The sequence below is a fragment of the Castor canadensis genome, chromosome 14 (genome assembly GCF_047511655.1).
Source record: "Castor canadensis chromosome 14, mCasCan1.hap1v2, whole genome shotgun sequence".
Lineage (NCBI taxonomy): Eukaryota > Metazoa > Chordata > Mammalia > Rodentia > Castoridae > Castor > Castor canadensis.
In genome coordinates, this window is record NC_133399.1 from 71,898,696 (window position 1) to 71,917,849 (window position 19,154).

At 36.1% G+C, this 19,154-nt stretch overlaps 1 long non-coding RNA gene across 2 annotated transcripts in view; it reads left to right on the top strand.

The window, feature by feature from the left end:
- LOC141416890 (uncharacterized) overlaps positions 1-18,440 on the top strand; it is a 609,433-nt gene extending 590,993 nt beyond the window's left edge. For both annotated transcript variants that reach the window (XR_012441489.1, XR_012441495.1), the window contains one exon: positions 11,357-18,440. This is a non-coding gene — a long non-coding RNA (uncharacterized lncRNA). The remainder of the gene's footprint in view (positions 1-11,356) is intronic.
- The last annotated feature ends 714 nt before the right edge of the window (positions 18,441-19,154 follow it).

Sequence of the window (19,154 nt, forward strand, 5' to 3'; positions counted from 1 at the left end):
TTCTTCATCCCATCTGGAGGGTGAACTTTTGTGTAGTTTTGATAAAATTTTGTATTAGCCTATAAGCACAAAAAATCCTTGACAGTTATTTTGATAAAACAGGAAACCATTTTTAAATACATATAAGTACCTTAAATGTTGACCTCAGAAAACTCTCTAGCCACACTTTAAACTTTAGCCAACTAAATATAAATTTATAAGGTTTAAGATCTTAATTTGTATCTTGAAACAACCTCTATAAAAACTCAAATTTAGATAATACTGTCTTTAATAAAACCCTTAGCAACATTAGACCTTCCAAGAAAACTCAGGAAGAAAAGTAAATTAAACTATCTTTTATAATAGCAATCTTTAAGAACATATGGGTTGATAAACCTAATTATAAAAGAGTTAAATGTAAAATACACTCACAATAGAATTACACAGATTATTATCCATAAATTTTCTTTAGTCCTAAGGCAGAGGATAGTTAGGCCTGGTTGGAATTAGAGCTGTAGATAACTTACCAAACAACAGTTTTACACATCAACTTTATAAAAGTAGTTTAAGAATCATCCTAAAGACATCTAACCACACACAAAGATATTTCGAACTAGGCATGGCAAAGTATGTCAATTTAAGCATGCATGTATGAGCTCAGAAAAAGTAAATATTAAGTAGCCACATTAGGTAAGAAACAGACTAAGACATACACAGAAAGCACACAATGTCACAAAACAATCCATTAATTCAGAGTGCACTCTTATCATTTCTTTGTCATTATTTCTAGTAGGTTACTCAGCTAGATTCTTAAGTAGTTTATAACAGATCTTTAACAAAATACTCTACTTTTTGTCTAATCCTTAGCAGGTTAATGTATTAAAACTATATTAATTTAGAGAATTTTAACAACAATTTAGCTATAATTTTCCTAAAGGATGGCATCACCCATCCCTAGCGAGTGGCAAGATGGTGCTAGACACATGGTGGCTTTATTGTGGTGACAGCATTTCCTGTGGCCACATGTTCTCTCCAAAAGTGCTTTCAAATGGAACACAGAGACACATATATGAAACATACAGGCTCAAAATAGCAACCTGTTATAGGAATAAAAGACATCTCCCCCTGAGAGAAAGGTGTTACTGCCCATATAAGTTAGTCATCTTTTTTAGATTAGCAGGATCAAAGAGCTCCCAGTATTTAAGAATACAGCCAAGTAAGTGTGTTGGCTTCCCATATGCTGGTTGATGGAGAGATGGGGGAAGTGGAAGGTAGAACCTACCATTAGAGAGAATGCAAGAGCTGTCTAAGGTCCTAAGAGCATCCCTCTTACATCAAGGAAGTCTGAGTTGCAGGTCCTTCTGATCTGGCTTGTCCTGAAGGCCCTCAGTGGATGTCTCCATTTCAATGAGCTTCAGGGTCCCAAAACTTCAAGTCTACCATTCTCCAAAGGGCCAGTCTCTTACACCCCTGCAAGAGGGTTCCTAAATGTGATGCTGATCCTGAATGCTAATCCAACTATTATTCTAATGAAGAGACCAAGTAATCAAAACAAGCTAAGGTAGGATTTGAAATCATGGCCACACTTGCTAGCAGGCATTCTACCACTTGAACCATTCTGTGAATCCATGTTAGCTTTCCTAAAGAAAGGAGACTTAGAAACTATCTTTAGAATCTGGTAATTAATCCCATTAATCTCATCAGTGAACTATCCCAGATGCTTACTGGAAGACCCAGGGCATGTATCCCTGGGACAGGGGAATGTGACCTTGGGGTGAGTGCTTCCACAACCACTGCAGGTCATGGGGACAAGGAGAGTGTGGGGGAGACACCTCAATATGAACCATGTGCCTTGGGGTAATCTTAGACCTAGGTGCAGTTGGAGAGTCATGCATTAAGCAGGCAGACACCGCTGAGTCCCACTGGGACCTGTGGTCCTGGCACCTCCCAGCTGCATTTCCGTAGAGCAGAGCTCACCCCATTCCCTTGGCTCCGCAGAAGACAAGAACAGAGTATAGAAATGACCCTCTAAAATACAGAGTCTGGGGACTCACCATTTCTCCTGGTGGCCTTTATCACATGTTGGTGGCATCAGTGGAGTCTGTGATCAGATGTTTTCCAAATTCTTTATGTCCCATGGGGAAGAATCCATGGCATACATGTGGGTGTAAATGGAGTTTATTAAAGGTTAGGGAAGGTAAATACAAATGGAAGCAATGGGAGGGGGCAGGTGGAATCTGGAGGCACAGAGCATGCTTATCTTCTCCAGGTGCCTTTAAAACCTACACTAATCTATAGGAAAGAAAAAACCAGTTGATCCCTATCTAATAATCAATAAGTGATGAGGTGCATGGGCAGTTCCCAGGCCAGGTGAGGATGGTCCCTGATCCAGAGCCTGGTTTACCACATTAAACTTGTACGCAGGGAGGGTCATTACCTGACTTCACTGACCTTTGAGCCAGGGGAAGAGCTGGATGGACTCCCATATACACCTGTGTTAATTCTCAGATGCCCTACCCACTAGGAAGTTCTCATTTTTTCTAACTTACTGTCATTAAAATGGAGCTCTTGAGTCAGGGAGGTGTCTCAATCCCAAATTTTCCCTAATTCTAACCTGTTCCAAGGGGAGAATTTGGATATCTATTATCTCTGGTGAAGGGTTCTGGAGTTTGGGGCCTCAACTTACCAGTCTCATACTATACCCTGCTTTATTTGTAGCTTTCCCCTCTCCCAAGCCCCTGACATCTTACAGACTATTATTATGAGTCTTTTATTAGGTGTCTGCTCTGGAAGTGTGCCAATGCAGTGTGATGGGAAGCACAGGAAAGCAGCTCCTAATAAGGATGCACACTGCTGCACTTTCTCAGCTGGGGCTTGTGACTGGCAGCAGGGACCCACCAGTCTTAAGGGCTCTATTTTTTGTCTCAATGGGAATAGTTTCATTGCTTATTTTGCCTCTGCAATTCATGTACCAGATGTAACATGTGTGGGTGCCACATAGAAATTTCTGGGCCCCCAGTAAAGTCCTGTACAGTGTGTACATTGCTGGGATTTCTGGGCACAGGAATCTTATATGCAGGACCATGGGCAGGATATATCCAGAATGGGCTTTTGTGCATGGGGAGCAGAGAGTTTCCAGGTGCTGTGGTCCTTGCTGCCGTCATTACCTTTGAATTCTAGTATGCTGGTTTTATGCAGAGAGTTGGGTGTGAGATTTCTAATTCAGTAAAAAGTGCAAATGAGGAGGAATGCAGGGTGGTGCCACTCAGTCATCATCTTGCCTCTTAAAATAAAGTTCTTTAATACAAGACTTTTGATTAATTTACATTATTTATTCATTTTGAGCCAAATAATAAAAAACTGGCATTTTATAACAATGGAAAAGAAAAAACAAATCCAAGTAGAAATACAAATAATTACTCAACAACTCAAACTTGTTATATTAGTAACAGCTAGAGAACATTTGTTCATAAATATAATGAACCTGTTGAACATCAAACTGTCAGGAATGATGTCTTATTTATTTAGTGTTTCTTAAGATCATAATATACTTCCACAAGTTGAATGGGCTTGGATTATATTTACATTTTGTGATTCCTAATCTCTTTCTCTATGAATCTGCAATATTAAGATAATTTAAAAATCAATAATTATGTTCTTGTGTTATAGTACTTGTCTTTACACCAATTTAATACAAGTTATAAGCACATATGCATGTATAAACACATACTATGCATTCTTGGAGTCTTCTAGCTAAATATTTATTGAGTGTTCAGAGGTACACAATACATTACAGCCAGTTGTATATTGGCATTTACAAGTAAACAAATAATTATATTAGAATTAATTATTCTAATAGTTGCTTAATTTCACTATTCAGTAGACAAACAGCTCAAAGACTAACAAAGTGTTTTTGTGTAATGAAAAGGCTGATTTTCAAAAACCTATATCCCATTATTTCTAGAATAAGATCTCTGTATCAGCACAAAAGTCACCCAGATGCAAGTATGCAAAATACATGAATACAAGTGACACTCCAGGAGAAGGAATTAGCCCCAATTACAATGCAGCTTCTATGCTAATATATGCATCTATGGTTATTGGCAGGGTATACTCGTACTTACCTCAAGGTTTTTGTGCAATGGAGTAAAAAAAACAAAGAACAGAGAGAATTTCAGATAGGCTTGTCAGCGTCATCACAGGAATCCATGGGAAGCGGATGGAAAGCACAGCATGGACCCTAATAGAACTAAAGTCTCCTTGGCTCCTGCACCAGTTCTGTAACCATGATGTATATGGAATCCTAAATTAATATGCCATGAGAGACAAAGAAGCTGAACAGAGAGCAAAGAAGTGATTTGGAATGGCCTAATTTGCTTACTTCATGAGGTTTTGGACTGAAAGGTGAGCCCAGTGGAATACAGCCAATCCTTGAGAAAAAGAAAAATATGGGAGGTCACATACCACAAAGGTCCAGAAACGCCAGACTGTCAGGGGTTTCATGAGGCAAGTAATCTTTTCTTTTTGTTTCTTCCCCCTACAACTTAGAAATATGAAAGTGTTGACCTGTGGAGGGGGACATACTTGATCCCACAGCCCTGTTTCACTTTTGTTCAAGACTGGAGAATCAACCTAGTGTGGAGGAGTTTCTAATTACACGGGCGTTTGGGGATAATTGCACTGTGGAAACAGATATACCTTAAGCCTAAAGAAACATTAATGTAACATAAGAAATTTAACAGTAACCTAAAGAATTCCTGCCTCCAAATTTTCTTTGACTTGCGTTATTGAGCCTTAGATTTGTGTTATTACTGTAAGTTATAGAATAGTCAATCTGCTTTTTACACCTCACACTTGTCTCTTCTCTGTTTTATCTTCTGTTGTGTTTGTCAGACTTATCTGATATAGAACTGTAATACTGAAAATTTTTTAAATTACATTTATTTTTCCCTCCCTCTCCTTAACCTCAGCCAAAAGAATTTCTACATATTTCTGTCTGCATTCCAAGTTTAACTCTGTGACTATCTCTTAAATGACTACATAGTAAAATTATATAACACTAATGCCAATAAGTAATTGGAAAATAAAACAGAATTACCTCCTGTTCTTATCATGTCCATGCCATTTAACACATTTGTCCTAGTAAGTCAAAAACCACATAATTAGGAGGATATCATATTAATCACACTGTATGAAACCATTAAAGTTCTATTTATGTTAGGAAATAGAAAAGAGTACAAAGAAACAGAAATAGTGAGAAATATATTATACATTTGACCAGTAAACCAAAATTGTTCATAGGAAACTGCATATATAAGAGAGGCACTGAAAGACTTTTTAGATGAACAGTATATAAAACTCATTTGCCTTATATAGGGACAGTTTTTCATTTCTCAAGTCATTTTACAAACATCTTCCACAGAACTGACTAGATGTTGTGTTCCTGAATTGAATTTTCTACTGCTGCTGTGATTATATTGTGTTTTTTTTAAGTAGACTGCAGATCTTATTACAGCAATTCATTAGTAATGAAAGGATCAGAAAACCATTACCAAACAACAAACCAGCAGGTAAGAATAATCTCCCTACCTATCATTTCTGTATTGCTCCTAATAGCACTGTCTAGCTTTTCAAGCTGTTTGACAAACAAATAATATTACAACTTCTCAGTGAGGCAGTCAAGATAATATTCAAAATGAATGCATTTTCTAACCCTCACAGCAATACACTCAGTAGAAAACTATTAGATTCAAAAGTTGTATTATATTTTGTAATGATTCCAAGGTTTCAAAAACTATGTAAGAGCTGGATAAATGTCCTCAACTGATTCCACCCTTGCATATGTCTTTTAAACAATGGTTTCACATTTATATTTTTCTATTTTAAAGTGTTTTCTGATATTACAGAGTAGGACAACAAAAAGTTATACCTATCTTCTTTCTACAAAACTAAAGTGTTTTGTGTAAAAGCTTTTCTATAACTTCAAAATGCAAAATGTCTGCCCATGAAAAATATAAACATCTTTTACTTTCATCAAAGGAATCAATGAGCTACAACAGACATAGTTGCATTGACAAACTCAAATTAACTGCTGCTTCTGATTTGTAAAAAGAGATGAGCCTTATACAAGCAGAATGAAATGATATCAATTTTATTGACAGAAACCACTAGTTTACTAGCTCTCTCATTTGGTGCACAGTGAAGGAAGGTTCTGGATCTTTATTTTGAAGATTTCATTACACGACCACAACCTACATTTTTTATTCTGTTTGTTTCTCAAGAGAATTCTGCTTAGCATATAAATCATCTGAAATCTCTCCCAGCTCAATGTAACTCATCGATAATGAGGGAAGGCATTCAGTCTCTGAACATGCTGGGTTAGTTCTGCACAATCTTTGTGAAGTGAGAGAATAGTACTGACAGGAACAACAAAATTCTTTCAGAAACAACTACACACACTACTGTTTTTCCAAATAATCCAGACAAACTAAATTAGCTTCTTTTTTCTTTAATCTTTGTGTTACAGAACTTTAGCTAGTGATTATCTAAAAAGAAGAAGACATGATTCAAATTAGTTTCCAAACATTGTATGCTTGCCAGGTGTGTTGGTACACAACTATAATCCTAGCTGCTTGGGAGGTAGAAGCAAGACACTCTCAAATTCAAGGCCAGCTTGGAAAAGTCAGCAAGACCATATCTCAACAAAATATAAATAAAAGGGCTGGGAATATAGCTCACATGAGCCTTGGTGCATTTCTATTATTAACAGAATATTATTAACAGTGCTTTTTAATAGTTACTTATCCATGTTTCCGATTCAAAAAAACATATTCTGAGTTTATCTTCCTAATTGAATGCCTCCTCAGGAAAACATACACTACAATTGTTAGAGCTAGAGTGAAGTAATTAGAACCCCCCCCCCGCATTTTCCATTTCCATAGATATTTGGATCTGAAATACTAAGCTCTCTCTATATATATTTATATACAGGATAGATTTCAAAAGTTCTTCCTTTGTTTTCATAGCTCTTTGGTATGTAATTTCAGGCTTTTTGTTTCAAAGAATGATCTTAGAGAAAAGAATATGCTGTATGAGCCTTACACTCTACCTATGCAAAGTCACGTACTTCTAAGTGGAACAACCTATTGAGGCTCAAAGTGTTCTTCTGTGCCCAACCTTGTAGTTGACCTCTATAACCAAAATAAGGTACTTTTTCCTTAGAATCCTACTTTCAACTGAGATTAAAAATGAATACAGTTAGCCTACCCTGGTTTAGCCTTTGACCAGCAGTCTCCAATTTTGCAAACAAGACATGAGTTTGTTACTATTAGCCTATCAAATTCTGTTCAGTTACCCACTGACATCACTACTCTCCATGACCCCAACTTCTACAAATTACTGCACAGACATCAAAACTTTGCCTGAAAAGTGAATTTTGATCTTAGGAAAAAGGTCTAGCCTTGGGAAGTTGTAAACTGATTTTAAAAACTGAAAGAAAATCTAAAGATCATGTGCCTAGTTTCTTCAATAAGAATTATTCTACAAACTCACCAAAGATTAGCTGGTTTTTTAGTGAAAACACAAAGGTACTTCATTTTAGAGCTGGGAGAGAATTATGTAACTTGTTTCCCCTATATTTCATAAATGACAAAAATTAAGGTCCAAAGAGTTGAACTGACATGTCCAAAGTCACCCAAAAAATCAGAGAAACAAATGGTGCATAATCCAAGTCTATTACCTTGTTAACTACTATTCATACTTTACTCATGTTTCAAGCTGTGCTCATTGGAGTCTTCAAACATCATTGGAAGGAAGAACAGCTTTTTGCCACAGCAACTTATACCTGAAGTACCAAGAAAATTTCTTAAGTTAAAAAGAAGAAAATGCAGGCAAGATATTTTATTAACTGACAGGTTTTTTTTTCCTTTTTTTTTTCATTTTTCTTTTATTATTCATATGTGCATACAAGGCTTGGTTCATTTCTCCCCCCTGCCCCCACCCCCTCCCTTACCACCCACTCCGCCCCCTCCCTCTCCCCCACCCTCAATACCCAGCAGAAACTATTTTGCCCTTATTTCTAATTTTGTTGTAGAGAGAGTATAAGCTATAATAGGAAGGAACAAGGGTTTTTGCTGGTTGAGATAAGGACAGCTATACAGGGCATTGACTCACATTGATTTCCTGTGCTTGGGTGTTACCTTCTAGGTTAATTCTTTTTGATCTCACCTTTTCTCTAGTTCCTGGTCCCCTTTTCCTATTGGCCTCAGTTGCTTTTAAGGTATCTGCTTTAGTTTTTCTGCGTTAAGGGGAACAAATGCTAGCTAGTTTTTTAGGTGTTTTACCTATCCTCACCCCTCCCTTGTGTGCTCTCGCTTTTATCATGTGCTCATAGTCCAATCCCCTTGTTGTGTTTGCCCTTCATCTAATGTCCACATATGAGGGAGAACATACGATTTTTGGTCTTTTGGGCCAGGCTAACCTCACTCAGAATGATGTTCTCCAATTCCATCCATTTACCAGCGAATGATAACATTTCGTTCTTCATGGCTGCATAAAATTCCATTGTGTATAGATACCACATTTTCTTAATCCATTCGTCAGTGCTGGGGCATCTTGGCTGTTTCCATAACTTGGCTATTGTGAATAGTGCTGCAATAAACATGGATGTGCAGGTGCCTCTGGAGTAACAGTCTTTTGGTTATATCTCCAAGAGTGGTATTGCTGGATCAAATGGTAGATTGATGTCCAGCTTTTTAAGTAGCCTCCAAATTTTTTTCCAGAGTGGTTGTACTAGTCTACATTCCCACCAACAGTGTAAGAGGGTTCCTTTTTCCCCGCATCCTCGCCAACACCTGTTGTTGGTGGTGTTGCTGATGATGGCTATTCTAACAGGGGTGAGGTGGAATCATAGCGTGGTTTTAATTTGCATTTCTTTTATTGCTAGAGATGGTGAGCATTTTTTCATGTGTTTTTTGGCCATTTGAATTTCTTCTTTTGAGAAAGTTCTGTTTAGTTCACTTGCCCATTTCTTTATTGGTTCATTAGTTTTGGGAGAATTTAGTTTTTTAAGTTTCCTATATATTCTGGTTATCAGTCCTTTGTCTGATGTATAGTTGGCAAATATTTTCTCCCACTCTGTGGGTGTTCTCTTCAGTTTAGAGACCATTTCTTTTGATGAACAGAAGCTTTTTAGCTTTATGAGGTCCCATTTATCTATGCTATCTCTTAGTTGCTGTGCTGCTGGGGTTTCATTGAGAAAGTTCTTACCTATACTTACTAACTCCAGAGTATTTCCTACTCTTTCCTGTATCAACTTTAGAGTTTGGGGTCTGATATTAAGATCCTTGATCCATTTTGAGTTAATCTTGGTATAGGGTGATATACATGGATCTAGTTTCAGTTTTTTGCAGACTGCTAACCAGTTTTCCCAGCAGTTTTTGTTGAAGAGGCTGCTATTTCTCCATCGTATATTTTTAGCTCCTTTGTCAAAGACAAGTTGGTTATAGTTGTGTGGCTTCATATCTGGGTCCTCTATTCTGTTCCACTGGTCTTCATGTCTGTTTTTGTGCCAGTACCATGCTGTTTTTATTGTTATTGCTTTGTAATACAGTTTGAAGTCAGGTATCGTGATACCTCCTGCATTGTTCTTTTGACTGAGTATTGCCTTGGCTATTCATGGCCTCTTGTGTTTCCATATAAAGTTAACAGTAGATTTTTCAATCTCTTTAATGAATGTCATTGGAATTTTGATGGGAATTGCATTAAACATGTAGATTACTTTGGGGAGTATCGACATTTTTACTATGTTGATTCTACCAATCCATGAGCATGGGAGATCTCTCCACTTTCTATAGTCTTCCTCAATCTCTTTCTTCAGAAGTGTATAGTTTTCCTTGTAGAGGTCTTTCACATCTTTTGTTAGGTTTACACCTATGTATTTGATTTTTTTTGAGGCTATTGTAAATGGAATTGTTTTCATACATTCTTTTTCAGTTTGCTCATTGTTAGTGTATAGAAATGCTAATGAATTTTCTATGTTGATTTTATATCCTGCTACCTTGCTATAGCTATTGATGATGTCTAGAAGCTTCTGAGTAGAGTTTTTTGGGTCTTTAAGGTATAGGATCATGTCATCTGCAAATAGGGATATTTTGACAGTTTCTTTACCTATTTGTATTCCTTTTATTCCTTCTTCTTGCCTAATTGCTCTGGCTAGGAATTCCAGTACTATGTTGAATAGGAGTGGAGATAGTGGGCATCCTTGTCTGGTTCCTGATTTTAGAGGGACTGACAGTTTTTTTAAAGAATAAACAAATAAATTGGCTAGCAGTCTAGATAATCAGCCTTCCTTTTTCTGTAATCATTAACTTAATTTTCTACAAAACTGTGGCTCAGATTAACAACATAAAATGACTAAAAGTGAAGTTTTTGATTAATTTACTACTTTTGTATGTATCTAAATGAGCATAGTCTTAGAACAAATCCATTCTGCTGATTTTTTTATCAACTTTTTCACTTTTAAGAAATAAATAAAATATTGAAAAACTGAATTGCTGTTTTTACACCTTCTTGCCTAAAAGGAATTTCTTATGCTATAATATACAAACACATAAAAATTAACACCTATAATGAGAATTTTTCATGTTTATGAGTTTGTCTAATAATAATAGTAATATAAAAATCTCCTACAATCATAGCTGTGTCTTAGAATTAGAATGTTTAGGGGTACACAAGATGGAGAATTGGGCTAGTTTGAGGGAATTCAATAAGAAGGCCCTGCATTGGATGTGTGTGCTTTGGCTTGTGTCACCTTCATTATAGTGTCACTGTCATAGTTTCTTTAGTGAATGATACAATAAACTCATTTTAGTCAAGTTGGACTATTTTTGCATTATGCTACCTCCTATCAAAGCTGAACATTAGGTAAGCAAATCCAGATTTCCAATTCTGGTTCTGATCTTGGTAAACATAAAGTGTTCCAAATAATATGTTGATTTAAAATTTCAATAACCTTTGAAGCAAGACAGTTTAAGAATAGATTGATTGGGTTATGTTGAAACTAAGGTACCATGGGAGACATGAATAAAATCTGTTACTTTTGTAAATCCTGTTTATTTCCCTATTGTGTAAATATTGATTAGGATAATATCTAGAAGTGCTTCTAGTTCTTATCTATATTATAGAACTATTTGATAGTATGCAATCAGATATTTCTCTAAAATATAATTTGTAATTATTATGTCCAGATTGCTGGATTAGTTCTTCCTTAATAGTCTCCAATGTCTTTCTTCAGGATGATATATCTAAATTGGATCAAAGGGAAACAGACTTTCAAACTTCCTAATATATTTTTTATTCTTTTTCTTGATTTATTTAGATAAGAGATATTTCTGATTGCACCATGTAACACAGGCACTGAGCTCAGCAAAGGCCTCCTCCAACCCCATCTTCCAAATTTTCCACTCTTAACTGAGTGGTGCATCCAGTTGACCCAGAGTATATAGTGCCTAGTATCAATTGTTCCTGAACCACTTCTGAAGTCGTGTGTATCTGTTGAGCAAGTCACCTGGAGACCTGATTAGTCCATGGCTTAGAAGCTCCACCAGCACATTGTTACCACCATACCTGGAACTTCATGGGATTTTTAGTGCCAGGTTCCCTTGCACAAGAGATAGAGACACTCCCACTTGCTTATACCACAGGTTCTACATGTGTCCTTCTGCCTATGTTCCATGGTACTAGAGTTTGAACTCAGGGTCTCATGCTTGCTAGAAAGGTGTTCTACTACTTGAGCCACTCCACAGCCCAAAAGTAAATTTTTTAAATAACAAAAACAGAATGTGGATCCAAGATGGCAACTAAAGGGCAGAAACAGACAGCATGAGCTCTGTAAATCAAAAACTTTGCTGAGATGCTGGAGCCACACTTGGCAGAAAAAAACCAACAAGAGGAATCAAAACTCCAACATCCTGAATCCCCAGCCCACACAAAGCTTCTCCATGCCACATTACACTGAGAAAACAGGAGGGCTCCCATGCCACCAGACGCCAGCTCCAAACCTGCTTGGGAAATGAAGACCAACAGTTTTATTGTTTTTAACTTAGCTAATACTAATTAACACAGAGACCAGGGACAGAAACAGCACAAAGTGGAGTGATGGGAAGATGAAAAATGGATGGGAACCATTCTCCCCCCTAAAATAAATTAATATAGGATTCAGAGGGAAATGAAGAAAATGGATACCCAGTTCCAGACTCCAACAAAAAAAAGATAAACTATGCCAAGGAACCCAACAAAGCCCCCAAGATCACCCTAAAAAGAAGAAATCCTGCAAGTAATCACTGAGAATTTCATGGAGATGTTACTAGACATGGTCAACCAAAACATACAGGAGGAACTCAAGAAATTCCAAGACAAAAAAAATAAAAATTATGAAAAGACACAAAAACCAATACATGAAGTCATAGGAGCCCTAAATAAATACCAAAGTGAAACAGAGAATGCCATCAATAGAGAGATAAATGAATTAAAGGTGAAGATTGACAATATTAAAGAGGAACTGACCATGATATGGAAAACCACAGAAAAAAGAATGAAACAGAAATACAAAACAAAGTGGAAGGCCATTCCAGCAGACTGGAACAAACAGAAGACAGAACCTCAGAACTTGAAGATGAAATGGAAATTAAAGGAAAATCTGAGAGCTATTAGTCAAACAACTCAAGACCTGTGAAAGGAATATGCAAGAATTCACCGACTCCATCAGAAGACCAAACCTGAGAAGAAGGAGAAGAGGTGCAAGCAAAAGGAATTTGTAATATATTCAATGAAATAATAACAGAAAATTTCCCAAATCTAGAAAAAAACTACGCCCATTCAGGTGAAGGAAGCCTCCAGGACACTATCCCCTGCTCATGCATTGGTAGAATCAACATAGTAAAAATGGCTATACTACAAAAAGCAATCTACATGTTTAATGCAATTCCCATCAAAATCCTAATGACATTCATCACAGAGATTGAAAAATCTACCCTAAAGTTCATTTGGACACACAAGAGACTGTGAATAGCCAAGGCAATACTCAGCAAAAAGAGCAATGCTGGAGGTATCACAATACCTTACTTCAAACTATATTACAAAGCAATAGCAATAAAAACAGCATGGTACTGGCACAGAAACATATGAAAACCAATGGAACAAAATAGAGGACATGGATATGAATCCACACAGCTACACCTACCTTATTTTTTACAAAGGCACCAAAAACATATGATGGAGAAAAGGCAGCCTCTTCAACAAATGTTGGTAGGAAAAGTGGTTATCTGTCTTGCAAAAAACTGAAACTAGATCCATGTTTATCACCCTGGACTAGTATCAACCCAAAGTGCATTGAAGACCCAAAACCTTGCAGTTAATACACGAAAGAGCAGGGAATACCTTGGAAATGATAGGTATAGGAAAGGACTTCCTCAGAAGTACTCAGCAGCCCAGCAACTAGAAAAAGGATGGAAAAATGGGACTACCTAAAATTAAAAAGCTTCTGTACAATAAAAGAAATGGTCTCTAAACTGAAGAGACCACCACAGAGTGGTAGAAAATCTTTGCTAGTTATACATCAAAGTACTCATCACCAGAATATATAGGGAGCTCAAAAAACCAAAATCCCCCAAAATTAATGAACCAACAAAGAAGTGGGCAATTGAACTAAACAGAACTTTTTCAAAAGAAGATGTCCAAATGACAAAAAAAAAAAAAACACATAAAAAAAATGCTCACCATCCCTGGCCATAAAGGAAATGCAAATCAAAACTACACTAAGATTCCACCTCACTCCTGTTACAATACAATAGCATCAAGAACACCAACAACACAAATGCTGGCAAGGATGCAGGGATAAAAGTAACCTTCATACATTGCTGGTGGGAATGTAAGCTAGTACAATCACTTTAGAAAACAATATGGAGGCTTCTTAGAAACCAAACATAGATCTGCCACTTGATCCAGCAATACCACTCCTCAGGGTATATCCAAAGGAATGTGTTTCAAGTTATTACAAAGGCACCTATACACCATGTTTATTGTAGCACTATTCACAATAGCCAAGCTATGAAAACAGCCAAGATGCCCCACAACTGACAAATAGATTAAGAAATGTGGTATTTACACACAATGGAATTTTTCTCAGCCACAAAGAAGAATGAAATTTTGTCATTCGCAAGTAAATGGATGGAACTAGAGAACATCATCTTCAGCAAAGTTAGCCAGGCTCAAAAGGCCATAAATAGCATGTTCTCCCTCATATGTGGATTATAGATCTAAAACAAATCAGCAATATTTTTGGGCCCGGGTCACACTAAGCAGAGATCATGCACAGGAGAAATAGGGAAAGGGAAGGAAAACTAAAACTTGAATGTGGTTGATGTGCTTACTGTAGAGGAGAGAATAAAGAAATCTTTGACAGAGGCCACTATGGAAGGGAACCAGAAAGTAGTGAAGAGGTCTGGTAGCATGAACCAATGTGGGCTGCAATACACAAGTGCATGGAAACAATGCTGGAATCTCTCTGTATAGCTGTCTGTATCTCAAATTAGCAAAAACGCTATGTCTTTCCTATTGTCTCCTATGTTTTCTGTTCAACAAAATCGGAGAAGAAGAGGGCAGAACAGGTTCTACTTGGAAGCACGGGCAGAGGTAGGAGGGGGGAGGTGGTCCAAACATGTTTATGCATGTAAGTAAATGTAAAAACAATAAAATAAAAGAAAGAAAACAATTCTATGTGTGAAAAAATAGTTTAAATTTAAATAACTAAAACATTTCTAATATTATCAACATTTGTACATTAACTATGAACCTATATCTTTAAATACAGAGCTAACACCTACTTAGCTTCGTAACAGTTGACCCTTAAGCTAAGAATTGGGTATAATAAGCTTACTTAATGAATATCAACATTCTAGGAGCAAGGGATCAAATAAATCTACACTCTAAATCATGTGTGTTCTGTATTCTTACATTCTTCTCCCCCACAGGAAGGTCATTTATTATGCTGTAATTTTAAAAGTAAATTTATAACATCATTAGAGCACACTCTAGCATAAACAACGTGGAATACTAATTCCGTAGGTATTTGGTTCTTTAGCTCACATAACACATAGCTTCCTGACTGCTGAATCAAAAATAAACCCAATATTTATCTTTTCTCTGATGTTCAAGGATTTAAAATATTAAATTTCTTTTGGATAAAGATTTTTACTTTCTTCCTGTAGAAATATTGTCTTAGCCTTTCAATGTCTGTCATTCATCGACTTATGGCATTGTTATTATAATAGAATAAAATAATTTGATGAAAATGTGACTAGTTGCACAACCCAGACATCATCTTACATCCATAACATATATCCTGTGCAGAATATTTTTAAAAGGATTTCCTCTGCTTTTCTTAGTTTTTACCTCGAATACTTATCCCAAAAGGTCAATTTCATATCAACAAATATCATGTTGATATTTATCTAAAATATCAATAATTTCATTAAATTTTAAAACTTGAGCATGCATCATGTTAATATGCTGTGACAAAATGGGAGGCAGATATGAAACATTTCCAGTGTTTGATATCTGATATTTGTATTATTATATTATTATTATTATTGTCTCCAGGAAAAGCACTTGTGCAACACTTTGCGTTATAAGCTGTAACAGCCTCTTTTTTCTTTATAGGAAAACATTTTTACCTGCAAAAACCAGTGACTGAGAACTGGGAGAGTGGCTCAAGTGGTACACTGTTTGCCTAGCAAGCATTAGTCCCCGAGTTCAAACCCTGGTACCACAAAAAAAAAAAAAAAACACTGACTGTAACTGTAAAACTATAGTTATTCAGATTGCATATATGGAAGACATCTTCATGAAAACAAGGAGGGTAAGCCTGTTACTGCTACTTGTATTAGTCATCTGGCATGTGACAGCTTCCCAGTTCTTAGAAGATTCTGCTGATAAGATGGGTGGTAATCTCAGTGAGCCAATGCTTTCCAAATGTCAATGAGTGTTATTACAAAATCATACATGGGTTAAAAAGAACCATTCAAAGTGCAAGACATATCAATGGATTTTAATGTAACAGAATACAAAAGTATCATTGACATGCTTTCATATTTCACATTACACCTAACCTTTAAGAAACTACTACATATATAGTTGTGAAGTAATATCAAATAAGAATGTCTAGTGAAATTACAAGTTTCCCTTTCCTTTTATATCTTTGTCAAGTCAAATTGTCTTTATACATTTCAACTGTAACAACATATTCTACAGAGTGATATTTTACAGATAAGACAATCATCTATATAGAGTAGAGATTTTTCATATATGTAAAACAATGTCATTTTACTTTTTTCTTGAAAATATGACCATTTGATTAAAAATATTATCTATATTAGCATTTAATGGATTTACTATTATTTTCATCTGAATTAATAAAAATATTTTCAAGACTCAGTCTTAAATTCTGGTATATAAAATATTGAGAGATGCAAACAAATATAATAAATAACCTACATGAACAAGAGTTCTTTGGGGGCCCTTATTGATTTCTAAGAGTGTAAGAGTCCTGAGATCAAAATGTTTGGGAACCTCCTCTGTGATAATTCCTGTTGATATGTCCAACCTCATCTCCTAATGCTTTTCTTCCTCGTTTATCAAAACTTTGGTGATTCTTCAGTATTTATTCAGATTTCCACTGCAGGGTCTTTGCAATTGCTGTTTTCTCTCCCAAGATGTCTCCTGGGCTCAAGGCTCCTCTCGTGCCAATACCTGCTTAAATAACTTCACCTCAGAAAGCTTTACCTAATCATATCTTTTAAGATAGAGTCTTCCATCTCAGGATTCTACTATTTATCTAGTATTATGTAATTCACCTCCTAATCACTACCAGAAGATCCATTATATTTTTTATTTGTCCATTGTCTGTGTCCCTCACTGGGATGTGAGCACCATCACAACAGTGTGCTTTACTCTTTCATGACTATATGCCTGGAACATAATTCTTGCTAAGTAAATACTAACTTAAACAATGAATAAATATGAAGCAAGATGATGAAAAGGTCTGAAAATCTATATTTCACAACAGGGTAGCAAATATAGAGTGCGCATTTCCCAAAGGAGCTCTGTCTTTCACAAAAAGAGCAAAACTTGGGGTCCAATAAACCATCCTAAGTAGCAAAAAAGTTTCTGACTCATGTCTTGACCTGGTCACTCAGGCATGCCACTGCAAAACCTGAAGTCATTCATGCTGACATTGTCACTAATAAAGGCTTGAAAAGAAACTATACATTTCTGCACGATAGACTATAATAGTAAAAAAAAAAATCTTCAAGTTTATGTAAAAGTAGGTATAAATCTTAGCTTTGGGTCCACTCCTCTGTAACCTTCAAAGAAGTACTTCACCTTACAGAAAAATGCAGTTCCACTGATATGAAGCTCCAAGTATCCATTGAAAATCTGTGGTCACCAAAGTAAGGCATGTATCTTCAGCTTGTATGAATTGTTTCCTTTTTCTAAAGTGCCACAAATGCAGAAAAGTTAACACTTTCAGTTAACTGTCCAATTGTACTTTCCTAGAAAAATCTCTACCTAGTATTTCAATTATTCTTTTGATGTATTGATGGATTTTATGTGCTAATATTCTTTTGAACTGTTTTTATCAATATCAAATAAATAATATTTGACCAGAGACTTTTGTTTTAATTTAATTATTTTAACCACAGTCCAGCATAAATTAATTGCTATTAGAATTCAAAGGTTTTTGTTTAATCCTTCTAAAATTGATTTCTCACTCCTAATTTATTTAGGGGAAGGTGTTCTTTTTTTCTTCTTTTCTTTTTGGTTTAAGCAACTTCAAAAGAGGGTAACAAAAGTACATAGGACTATTATTTATGCAGTAACATATATTTATGTAGAAACTCATAACAAAATAGGAGTGATAAAGCTTTCCTCTGGTATAACTGCTCACTAACTGGCATGTTTATTTCTAATGTATGGGAGAAATTTCCTCTTTAGAGGATGGTTCCTTACTAAAAGTGGCAAGACACAACTTCAAACTGGTGGATGGAAGATCTAGGAATAATGCCAGACACATCTGGACATTGCAGTTTTACCAGGCATGAAGGAAAACAGTGAAACCTCGCTCCCTCCCTGAGGTTGTATAATAATCTACCTCCTGTCTATTGCTCAGTACAACTCAGTTCCACAATCTGTGAGTCACAAACACTGAGTTAGGGAAATTATTAAAACATTTATTTAAAATTAAGCCACCCAGGCAGCCAGCTAAGATCTTATATTAAAATACTAAAAACACCAAGAAAAAAAGTATGACCTAGTTTTTAGATATTAGATATGTATAAAATCACCATCTTTCATGGCCAAATAACCAAAAAAAAAAAAAAAAACACATTTGTGCTAGGAATCTCTCTGTACAACTATCTTTATCCCAACTAGCTTTGTCTTCCTTATTATCGCTTATGTTTTCTCTTCAACAAAATTAGAGATAAAGGCAAAATAGATTCTGCCTGGAAGGTGGGGGAAGGGAAGGGGGGAAAGGGAGGAGGAAGGGCATAGGGGAGAGAAATGATCCAAATGCACATGTGAATAAATGAATTTTAAAAAGTATTGCCAAGACAAAGAATAGTATATAATGATAGAAGAGTCACTATTTCATGATTATATGACAATTATTATCATATGTATGCACCTAAATACAGACGGTCAAAATACATGAAGAAAACATTAAAAAGTTAAAGGAAGAACATCGCCACTCAACAGTAATAGTTGGAAGCATCAATGCTCTGTCTTGGATAATTTTGTTGGGGCATTATTGGCTTCTTGGATTGCCTGCTTAGTTGCAGCAAGCTGCCATGTTAGAGAAGCCCATTAGCAAGACACTGAGAATGACCATGGTCAACAGATTCAGACTGATACCTTTAGTCAAGAAGCCTGTGAGTAACTGAATGGTATGAACACCCACTGAGCGAGCTTGGAAGATAGCTGCCCCACCAGAAGCTTCAGAGAAGACCATGGTTCCTGGACCATTACTTAGATTGGGGTCTGAAGCAGAGAACCCAGTTAAGTTGTCCCAGATTCATGACTCACAGAAAGTGTCAAGTAATAAAAGTCTGCTATTTTAA